This window comes from Lathyrus oleraceus, chromosome 6 (genome assembly GCF_024323335.1).
Source record: "Lathyrus oleraceus cultivar Zhongwan6 chromosome 6, CAAS_Psat_ZW6_1.0, whole genome shotgun sequence".
NCBI classification, from domain to species: Eukaryota; Viridiplantae; Streptophyta; class Magnoliopsida; order Fabales; family Fabaceae; genus Lathyrus; species Lathyrus oleraceus.
In genome coordinates this window covers 461,526,448-461,538,532 of record NC_066584.1, presented here as the reverse complement: position 1 = coordinate 461,538,532, position 12,085 = coordinate 461,526,448, and positions in this window count along the sequence as shown.

Sequence of the window (12,085 nt, the reverse complement as noted above, 5' to 3'; positions counted from 1 at the left end):
ACCATGGGGCTGTTAATGCCATTGATGCTTCGTCTGAAGAGAATTTTATCCTTGATGTAGCTCAGATTAAGATTCCGCTCAAGGCATTCCATTCAAAGCTGTTTAAAGCAGGCCTAGTATCCGTTTCCCATATCGGTTGTACGAGCTGTAAGGGATGTGATAAGGGTTGTGCTATGGTTCGGAAAGACGTTCAGAGATTGATTGATGATGGTTTTTTGCAAGTAGTTAACCAGGCGAAAGAAGTAGCCGCAATTGAGCCTACCTTCAACTTGCCAGAATCAAGGGGTAGGATACCAGTGTTTAATCTGCTAGCACCAAATTCTGTCATGCCAGTGTTCAGTATACCGACTCTCGTTACTCCAACAGTGGACCAGCCTAAACCATTGATTATCCAAAAACCGAGTCCATTTCCATTATGTGATCCCAAAGTAGTACCTTGGAAGTATGATGTAACCGCGATTGACAAAGAATCTAGGAAGGTCATTCTAAGAGAAGAAGTGAAGGTTGATGGTGAAAGTGTGACTAACATAGCTGGGGCAAGCAGGATGACTCGCAGTGGTCGCGTGTACACTCCCCGTTTTGATGAGGCTCCACCTAGAGAGACAACTACTAACACTGTTGTGCCTGCCAGAGATAAAAATAAAGAGGTTGTTACTAATGATGAAGATGCTGAATTCTTAAGGATCATCAGGAAGAGTGATTACAAAGTCGTTGATCAGCTTCACCAGACCCCTTCGAAGATCTCTATCCTGTCTCTGTTATTGAATTCACCCGCTCATAGGGCTGCTTTGCAGAAAGTATTGACGCAAGCTCATGTCGCTCAAGATATTAATACCGGTCAGTTTGATAGTGTGATCGCCAATATTACCGCATGTAATACTCTTAGCTTCGGTAATGAAGAGCTACCAAAAGAGGGCCCGAATCACAACCGTGCTTTGCACATATCAGCGAAGTGTCAAGAGGATAATTTAGCCAGGGTGCTTGTGGATACCGGTTCATCTTTGAACGTCCTACCCAAAAGAGTTCTTAGCAAGTTGGCCTATAAAGAGGCTATGGTGAAGCATACTTCTTTGATTGTCAAGGCGTTTAATGGTTCTCGTAGAGCTGTGATTGGAGAAGTGGAACTTCCAATTCTGATTGGTCCGCATGTTTTCAATATCACTTTCCAAGTCATGGATATCAATCCCAATTACAACTGTCTACTTGGAAGACCTTGGATCCATGTTGTTGGGGCTGTGACTTTTACCTTGCACCAAAAGATGAAGTTTGTAGTTGATGATAAGCTGGTGATTATTCATGGTGAGGAGGATTTAATGGTCGGTAATTTATCTTTGTTCCATTATATTAAGGCCGATGAAGACGCGTTGGAAACTTCTTTCCAAGCACTTGAGATCGCCAATGCTGTGTTAGTGGAGGTCGAAGAGACTGTGGAAGGCCAGAGTAATCCATCTTTTGCATCCTTAAAGAGTACCAGATCAACAATTGACATGGGCATTCCTGAAGGTTAGGGAGAGATAATCAACGTCAATACCAAGACTGATCGCCACGGGTTGGGTTACAGACCAACTCATGATAAAGCTTCTACAAATGTCGAAGGGCGTCCAAAGTTTTTTCAAGAAGTTTTTGTCAGCGGAGGTTTCCAAGTCAATGCCATCAGTGACTATGATGAAGACGAAGATCTGAGTAACCTGGTATTCAAGAGCGATGCAGCTTTGAGCATCTGGGAGGCTATAGAGATTCCTATTATTTTTCCCGTTTCGAAGTAAATTAACAGTTCCATTTGTGTTTTCACATCCATAGCTCTGCCCAAGGCTATTGGATTGCTTTGTAGGGCCACCTTTCATTTTTAAAACAATTATTAATCAATGCATTTTGTTCTGCTTCCACTTTGTTCTATTAGCGTTTTTTTTTCGTTTTCACCTTTTAAAATGAAATTGGCAATCTTTTCAAAAGCTACAAAATAAAGCATTTCCACTCTCTTGCATCTTCATTTGAACATTCAATAAAACAAGCCTTTCAACATGCAGTGACATTACAACCCTTGTTGAATCCAATGACTCTATCGTCTCTCCTGATTGGGATTCACCCATTTATCAAGCTGAAGATGGGGGTGAAGAGGATCTTGAAGTACCCGCGGAACTGACGAGATTGGTTGAGTACGAGTACACAAAGCTTCAACCGCACAAGGAGCAGGTAGATTTGATTAATCTCGGCACAGATGAAGACAAGAAAGAAGTCAAAATTGGTGCAGTACTTAGGGTCGAGGTCAAGCAGAGATTGGTCAAGCTGTTGAAGGACTATGTTGACGTGTTTGCATGGTCGTAACAAGATATGCCAGGTTTAGACACAGATATTGTAGTTCACAAGCTACCGCTTAAGCCAGAATGTCCGCCTGTCAAACAGAAACTTCGAAGAACGAGACCTGACATGGCTTTGAAGATTCGAGATGAGGTTAAGAAATAGTTGGATACGGGTTTCCTTGCAGTTGCGAAGTATCCTGATTGGGTTGCCAACATTGTTCCAGTGCCCAAAAAGGATGGTAAGGTCAGAATGTGCGTAGACTACAGGGATCTGAACAGAGCTAGTCCAAAAGACGATTTCCCATTGCCTCATATTGATACCCTTGTCGATAATACAACTAATTTTGCAGTTTTCTCATTCATGGATGGTTTCTCCAGTTATAACCAGATCAAGATGGATTCCGCCGACAGAGAAAAGACTACATTCATCACTCCTTGGGGAACCTTCTGTTATAAAGTTATGCCCTTCGGTTTGAAGAACGCAGGGGCAACCTATCAATGTGCTATGACGGCTCTCTTTCATGACATGATGCACAAAGAAATCGAAGTGTATGTGGATGATATGATTGCCAAATCTCATAACGAAGAGGAACATTTGGTTCATCTGTTAAAACTGTTTGAACGACTCCAGAAATATCAGTTGAAACTAAATCCCACTAAGTGTATTTTTGGTGTCAGATCTGGAAAGCTACTTGGTTTCATAGTCAGCCAACGAGGAATCGAGGTAGACCCTGATAAAGTCCGAGCCATTCAAGACATGCCGGCTCCGCAGACCGAAACCCAAGTCAGAGGTTTTCTTGGACGTTTGAACTACATCTCCCGGTTTATATCTAACCTGACTGCTACTTGTGAGCCGATATTCAAGTTGCTTTGCAAAGGCCGGACTACTGATTGGAATCCTGACTGTCAGCGGGCGTTTGAAAAGATCAAGGATTACTTGCAAGAGCCTCCTATCTTAATCCCTCATGTTCCTGGAAGATCTTTGTTCATGTACCTGACTGTTCTCGAGAAGTCTATAGGTTGCGTGCTGGGGCAACACGATGAGACTGGAAGAAAGGAACATGCTATATACTACTTGAGCAAGAAGTTCACCGATTGTGAAAACAGATACCCACTCTTGGAGAAAACCTGTTGTGCGCTAGCATGGGCTGCTAGCCGTCTCAGGCAATACATGATGTGTCATACTACCTTGTTGATTTCGAAGATGGATCCAATAAAGTACATTTTCGAAAAGCCTGCTCAGACAGGGAGAATTGCTCGTTGGCACATGTTGTTATCAGAATATGACATCCAGTACGTACCTCAGAAAGCTATCAAAGGAAGCATCTTATTAGATTATCTTGCGGACCAACTGGTTGAAGATTACGAGCCTCTCAAGTTTGACTTCCCGGACGAAGACATTATGTGGGTAAAAGATTTCGAGAAGCCAGAGCCCGAGGGGGGTCCCGAACCGGGTCTCTGGTGGAAGATGATGTTTGATGGTTCCTCAAATTACAGTCGGCATGGTGTTAGGGACTAATTTGTACTACTTTTTATACCTTTTTATTGGTCCCTTTTACCAAGTTTTGATGTAATTACACACTTTTATCTTCATTTATTTGTATAAATGCAATTAGGTTTAATTTATTTTGTTTTGAATAGTTATTTCACATTTTTGTTAGTTGTGTAGAATTTTGGATAAGCAAGACTTTGGTTTCAACATGGCATTTTGGAGGAAGCTTGCCAAACAAGGAAGCTGGGAAAGCAACAGTTCGCGCCGCGAACTCCCTTCGCGCCGCGAAGGCTGCGAATCCAGCAAGCTGACCAAGGGTCAAATGTGCTGCTGTGCAGAAAAAGTAATTGCCATTTTGATGTCTGCCTGGAAAGTGCTTTTCTGCTGCTGATGACAATGTCCAAATGGGGAAATGTCAACCTTTTTGGTAGAGACAAAATAGTTTAACCTAAGGGTATTGAGGGATTATTCCATTCATTCACACATTGGGCTGTAGAACTTTTGTAATAGAAAAAACCAGAGTTTTTCTTCTAAATCCTTCTGTTTGATAACAATGGTGATGAGGAGCTAAACTCCCTTTTTGTCAAGATTGGAGGTAGTAGCTATTCTCATCTATCTATGTATTCATTTTGATTTATATATGAGATAAAGATTGTTGATGTATTGGAACTGTTTTTGCTTTACTTTGAAAACCAGATTTGAGTAGTTGTCGAGAGAGATTACTTGAGTTTAGACATAAAACAGATTTTCAAGTAGTGAATAAGTTGTAGAGATAGATTTATCCATTACTATTCATTGATATTGAACATTCAAGGTTACTATATTGATAGTTAGGTGGAGAGATCGTCTAAGGATCAATATAGTAACTATCACGATATCATTTAGACATAAATGACTTTGAGAGGATATTTGAACATCATCAATAATCTTGAATCTAATTATTTATCATAGTGAATCATAGATATTTGAAATAGTGAACTCCAATCTTGCCAAGCTTTTATATTTGTCTAAAACCACTTAATAGTTTATGTTAAAATTGATTAACAAGATATTTTTCCAAACAAAACAAACCTGTTACTTTCTAAACTTAAAACATTTGAATTATCGAACGGCGGTAATATCACCTAATCTCTGTGGATACGATACAAAAATATTTGCCAAAGATATACTCTTTCAACAAATTGGCGCCGTTGCCGGGGATTGGTGTCGATATTACAAGCATTGCAATAATTCTTTGTTTTTAAGTTTTGTTACTTTTATTGTTATTCCTCTTTTGTTTCACTTGGTTTGTTAGTTTTGTAGATTCTAGTGCATGCGAGGAAAAGTAACCGAGGAGCAACTTCAATTCGATCTTGAAATTGAAAGAACACTTCGGAAGCTCAATAGCAAAACACGAAGAAGAAGGAAACTAGCCGAAGAGAGGAACCGGAGAGAAGAAGCATCTACTTCCGCACTTGTTCTAATCGAAGAAGTGGTTGTAGAAGCTTGTGAAGGAAACATGGCGGAGGATAATCGTACTGAAATGTCCGCTAATAGTCCAAGAAGGAATGCTCAATTTGCCCGTGGAGGAAGAAATACGGAGATGAAGACCGGAATCCTCCAACTTCTCTATGCAACTCCATTCACCGGAATGGATCACGAAGATCCGTATACCCATCTCATCAAATTCTATGAGATTGCGGGTTCTACGGGAATAGACGAGGCGGGTGAAGAGACGTTATTCAAGAGGATGTTCCCACACTCATTAGTGGGAAAAGCAAAGGAGTGGTACCTTGATCAAGAATCAAGAGTGATGACGGATTGGAATCTATTAGAAGAAAAGTTCTTAGAAAGATACTTCCCTCAATCCCGATTCATGGAAGCCAAGACGGCTATAGCTGTATTTACTCAAGGAGGAAACGAATCTCTAAATGAAGCTTGGGAGAGATTCAAATCAATGTTGAGGAAGTGTAAGGGACATGGTTTTGATGAGCTTACTCAAATCCACATCTTTTTGAATGGTCTCCAATCAACCCATAAGACACTTCTGGACGCCACCGCGGGTGGTTCGCTTATATCAAAAACTGCGGAGGAAGCTAAAGTCATTATTGAACGGATGGCCCGTAATGATCATCAAGGTCAACATGATCGTAGCCCTTCACAACGTAAGCCCGGAGTTTTGGAGTTGAATACCAATGATGCCATCCTTGCACAGAATAAGCTACTCTCTCAGCAAGTGGAGCTTCTTACTCAACAAATGGCCAAGCTTCCACAGCAAATAAAAGAGATTCAAGGTTTTCAAGTTCAGCATCAAGTCGCATGTTGTGAGTTGTGTCAAGGGGATCATCCTACTGGTTTTTGTCCTCCACCTCAAGAAGAAGTCAGTTATGTGAACAACCAAAACCAGGGATATCAAAGACAACAGCCTAACAATCAAGGCTATCAACCAAGAAACAATCAAGGGTATCAACCGTCAAGGTTCAACAATCAGAATTATCAACAGCAAAGCCCTTACCAACAACCAAACTCTCAAGGTCAGCAGTCGCAAGGAGGAAATTCCAAGCTAGAAGACACTCTTCAACAATTCATGCAAGCTTCTATGGCAAATCAGAAAAGTAACGAGGCGGCAATAAAAAATCTGGAAAATCAAGTAGGCCAACTCGCGAAGCAGCTGTCGGAACAAAATGCAGGGCCTTCTTTTTCTGCTAACACTCAACCAAATCCAAAGGAGCATTGCAAAGCAGTTGTCACAAGGAGCGGTAAAGCGTTGGTAAGTGAAAAAGGTAAAGAAATTGTAGAAGAGAACACCACTGAGGGGATTCTGGAAGAAACAGATATAGTTGGTGAGAGAAAAAATGATTCTGGAAATGCTCAGTTCGCGCCGCGAACCACCTTCGCGCCGCGAAAAGAGCAGGTTTTGCCCACTGCTGTACAGACTGATTGTGAGGAGAAAAAAGATGCTGAATCGAAGAAAAAGAAGAAATCTGAGAAGGGAGTGAATGTCATCCCAACTCAACATCTACCCTACCCACATGCTCCATCAAGGAAAGACAATGCTAGGCACTATGCACGATTCATGGACATTTTCAAGCAACTCCAAATCAACATTCCATTTTCTGATGCACTAGAACAAATGCCACGATATGCTAAATTTATGAAAGACATTCTTACCAAGAAAAGGCGACATGTGGAAGATGAGACCATCATTCTTGATGCACGGTGTAGCGCAATCATTCAGAAGACTTTACCTCGGAAGGAGTCCGACCCGGGACGGGTTGTTCTACCGGTAACCATTGGAAGCACATACGTTGGGAATGGTTTGATAGATTTGGGCTCTAGTATAAATTTAATTCCCCTTTCCATTGTCAAACGATTGGAAAATGTGGAGATTAAATCAACAAGAATGACCTTACAACTAGCAGACAAGTCTACAACCTCACCATACGGAATTGCCCAAGACATGCTCGTAAAAGTGGACAAATTTCTATTTCCTGTGGATTTTGTAATAGTAGAGATGGATGAGGACCGCGATGTACCCCTAATCCTTGGAAGACCTTTTATGAAGACCGCTCGAATGATGATCGACATAGATGATGGGCTTATGAAGGTTAGAGTGCAAGATGAAGAGGTGACTTTTAACCTTTTCGAAGCAATGAAACATCCAACTGACAAGCATGATTCTTTTCGAATTGATGCAAGTGAAGAGGAAGTAGTGGAGGTCGTGAATCAAATCCATATTTCTAACCCTTTGGAAAGATCCCTTATTGGAGCATACAATGTGTTAACTGACAATGAGGAACGAGAGATCGAAGCGATGTTGCGTGAGTTAGAATCTTGTGGTGAACTGGCCTATCAAGAAGAATTAGTGGAAGATTTGAATGCAAAGAAGGAAACTGAAGAGCAAAAGTTAGAATTGAAGATGCTTCCGTCGCATTTGAAGTATGTGTTTCTTGGAGATGAGTGTACCAAACCGGTGATTATAAGCAACACATTGTCCACGCAGGAGGAAGATAAGTTGATTCGAGTTTTGAAAAAGAACCAAGGTGCGATAGGGTGGGTTTTATCCGATTTGAAGGGTATTAGTCCAGCATATTGCATGCACAAGATAATGATGGAGGAAAACTTCAAACCGGTTGCACAACCTCAGAGGCGTTTGAATCCATCAATGAAAGAGGTGGTTCGGAAAGAAGTTGTTAAACTTTTAGAAGCAGGAATGATTTATCCCATATCTGATAGTGCATGGGTGAGTCCGGTACAAGTGGTCCCCAAGAAAGGTGGAATGACGGTGATTAAAAACGATAAAAACGAGTTGATTCCGACGAGAACAGTGACAGGGTGGAGGATGTGCATCGATTATAGAAGGTTGAACCAAGCCACAAGAAAAGATCATTTCCCACTACCTTTCATGGATCAAATGTTGGAGCGGCTCGCCGGCAAAAACTTCTACTGTTTCTTGGACGGATATTCGGGGTATAATCAAATTTCAGTAAATCCGGCAGACCATGAGAAAACAGCTTTTACATGTCCCTTCGGCATTTTTGCTTACCGAAGAATGCCTTTTGGATTATGTAACGCACCGGCCACGTTTCAACGGTGTATGCAAGCTATCTTTTCAGACCTGATAGAAGAATGCATCGAGGTGTTCATGGACGATTTTTCTGTTTATGGATCATCTTTTGAAGTGTGCTTGAAGCATCTTGATGTAGTTCTAGAGAGATGCGTGGAGACCAACCTAGTGCTCAACTGGGAAAAATGCAATTTTATGGTAACTGAGGGTATAGTGCTTGGTCACAAGATTTCTTCTGAAGGGCTAGAGGTGGACAAGGCCAAGGTGGAAATTATTGAAAAGCTGCCACCTCCAACCAACATCAAAGGAATAAGAAGCTTTCTAGGACATGCCGGTTTCTACCGGAGATTCATACAAGACTTCTCAAAGATCGCAAAGCCACTGAGTAATTTACTCAACAAAGGTACGCCTTTTCTTTTTGATGAGTCATGTCTTAAAGCCTTCTTAGATTTGAAACAAAAGTTGATCACCGCACCAATAATCGTAGCACCAAACTGGAATCTTGATTTTGAACTCATGTGTGATGCTAGCGATTATGCAGTGGGTGCGGTGTTAGGACAAAGAAGCGATAAAGTTTTCCATGCCATACACTATGCTAGTAAGGTGTTGAATGACGCCCAAGTTAATTACGCAACAACTGAAAAAGAATTGCTAGCCATAGTATATGCATTGGAAAAATTTAGAGCTTATTTGATTGGTTCAAGAGTTGTAATTTACACTGACCATTCTGCAATCAAATATCTGCTTACCAAGCCGGATTCAAAACAAAGGCTTATTCGTTGGATCCTTTTATTACAAGAGTTTGATCTAGAGATTAGGGATAAAAAAGGTTCCGAGAACTTGGTAGCAGATCATCTGTCTCGATTGGTCAATGTAGAAATTACAAACAAAGAAGAAGAGGTGAGAGAAGAATTTCCAGATGAAAAACTCTATGCGATTCAAGTGAGGCCTTGGTTTGCTGATTTTGCTAACTACAAAGCAACTGGTTTAACACCGGAAGACCTCACTTGCAATCAAAGAAGGAAATTCTTAGCTGATGCAAAATATTATGTCTGGGATGACCCTTATCTTTTTAAAGTGGGGGCAGACAATATTTTGAGAAGGTGTGTAACAATGGAGGAATCAAGAGACATTCTGTGGCACTGTCACAACTCTCCGTATGGAGGTCACTATAGTGGTTTGAGAACAGCCACTAAAGTACTCCAATCGGGTTTTTATTGGCCATCTTTATTCAAAGATGCGCACGAACATGCGAAGAGTTGTGATGCATGTCAACGGAGTGGCAGAATAGGAAAACGGGATGAAATGCCTCTAACCAACATGCTAGAAGTAGAAGTTTTTGACTGTTGGGGTATTGATTTCGTTGGCCCATTCCCCTCTTCTTTCTCTAATGAGTACATTTTAGTAGCTGTCGATTATGTTTCGAAGTGGGTGGAAGCAATTGCCTCACCCAAGGCCGATGCCAAAACCGTGATCAAATTTTTAAAGAAGAACATATTTTCACGTTTTGGTGTGCCTCGAGTGTTGGTGAGTGATGGAGGCTCACACTTCTGCAATACACCATTAGAAAAAGTTTTGCAACATTATGGTGTAAAGCATAAAGTGACCACTCCCTACCACCCACAAGCGAACGGTCAAACTGAGGTCTCAAACCGGGAAATCAAACGGATACTTGAGAAGACTGTTTCAAACTCAAGAAAGGATTGGTCCTTAAAACTTGATGAGGCTTTGTGGGCATATCGCACTGCTTACAAAGCACCTATTGGGCTGACTCCGTTTCAACTGGTGTATGGGAAGACTTGTCATCTTCCAGTTGAAATGGAGCATAGAGCATTATGGGCTCTTAAGTTCTTGAACTTCGACTCCACTCTAGCTGGAGAGAGAAGGAAAGGTCAACTCCATGAGTTGGAGGAACTAAGGAACAATGCATATCATTCCAATAAGTTGTACAAGGAGAAGACAAAAGCCTACCATGATGGGAAGGTCCGCCCAAAAGAGTTTCATGTTGGCCAGATGGTATTGCTTTTTAATTCAAGGTTAAAGTTGTTTCCGGGTAAATTGAAGTCCAAATGGTCTGGACCATTTGTTGTCAAAGAAGTACGGAATTATGGTGCCATTGTGATAGAGGACCCAAAGTCGCAAGAAAGCTGGACTGTCAATGGGCAAAGACTGAAGGTCTATCATAGCGGTGACATAACCCGTGATGTGTGTGTCCTTTCATTATCTGGATCAAGTTAATTGAGGTACCGTCGAGCTCTTAACGACGTTAAACAAAGCGCTGGTTGGGAGGCAACCCAACGTTGTTTGTGTGCAATTTAAATTTCTCTGTTGTGTGATTCTTAGCTCTGATTGAAGTTTTAAAAATTTTTTTTGAAGTTCTGTTTTTTGCAGTTCGCGCCGCGACCTCCTGTTCGCGCCGCGAACTGATTGAATAAATTTGAGTGCTTTCTATTTTTTGCAGTTCGCGCCGCGACCCCCTGTTCGCGCCGCGAACTGAATGAAAAAAATTTTAATTGGTTCTGTTTTCTGCAGTTCGCGCCACGACCCCCTGTTCGCGCCGCGAACTTTGCGTGACAGAATTCATTTAAATACTGTTTAGGTCAATTCAGTTTCATTTCAAACTTCCTCTTTTCAAACCCTTTTGCCGCGCTTTCATCCCAACCCCCAAATTCCACCATTTCTCAACATTTTTCAGTATTTCACTCTTCCAATCTTCTTCTTTTTGCAAGTGTAGAGATTCTAAAGGTATGTAATCTTCATTTCCTCTTTTCCAATCCCTTTTTGGGGTTTTTCAATTTAGGGTTGGTTAGAGATGTATTTTTCTGTGAATGCTTTTGGAATTGCTATGCTTGTGTGAAATAGAATAGGATTAGGCTAGGGTTATGCAGTTTGACTGTTTGGGTATGTTAAATCCCTCTTTGGTGAAACCCTAGAAAGCAATTGGGGATTTCCTGAAATCGCAGGGTTCGCGCCGCGAACCTCCCTTCGCGTCGCGAACTGTGAATTCCAGCAGCCATTTTCTTTTTGATTATTGACTAATGCTGTAATGTTTGTTTTGTGGTTGTGCTGGTTTTGATTGCAGATGTCTAAGAGAACTAAGACCACAGCACCTCCTCAGGCCCGTGCTACCCGAAGGTTCATCAGTGAGGAGCACGAAGCACGCTTTGAGAGTCTTGTCAAGAGGACTATTCTACCGGAAAGGTTTATCCGCCTGGCTCCAACTGGAGTGTATCACAGAGTGGTTGAGGTTTTCGAGCAAAGAAAATGGATGAAGTTGTGTGAGCCGGAAGCCGCAATCAACTACGACCTTGTCCGAGAATTCTACGCGAATGCGATGCATCGTGAGGAAGGTACGACCTTCATTCACCAGTCCAGGGTAAGGGGAAAGATTGTGTCATTTGGAAGGAATGACATTAATTCTTATCTAGGTCACCCCTTAACTCTTGGAGAGGGGGAGAGTTGTGAGTACAATACCATGGTGGCAGCTGACAGGTGGAACCTAGAAGCAGTCAATGCCACCCTTTGTCTCAGAGGAAAATCGTTTGAAGTGAATGACCAAGGGCACCCGAAATTGTGGAAGAGGGAAAATTTCAATTTGGAAGCTAGAGCTTTTTTGGTGCTACTGTTAACCAATATCAGACCAAGAAGCCACACCACCACAATTCCTATGGATGTCGGGTGTCTCTTGTACTGCATCATGATCGGGAAGACGGTGGATGTTGCAGCCCTCATTTCATGCGAGATGAG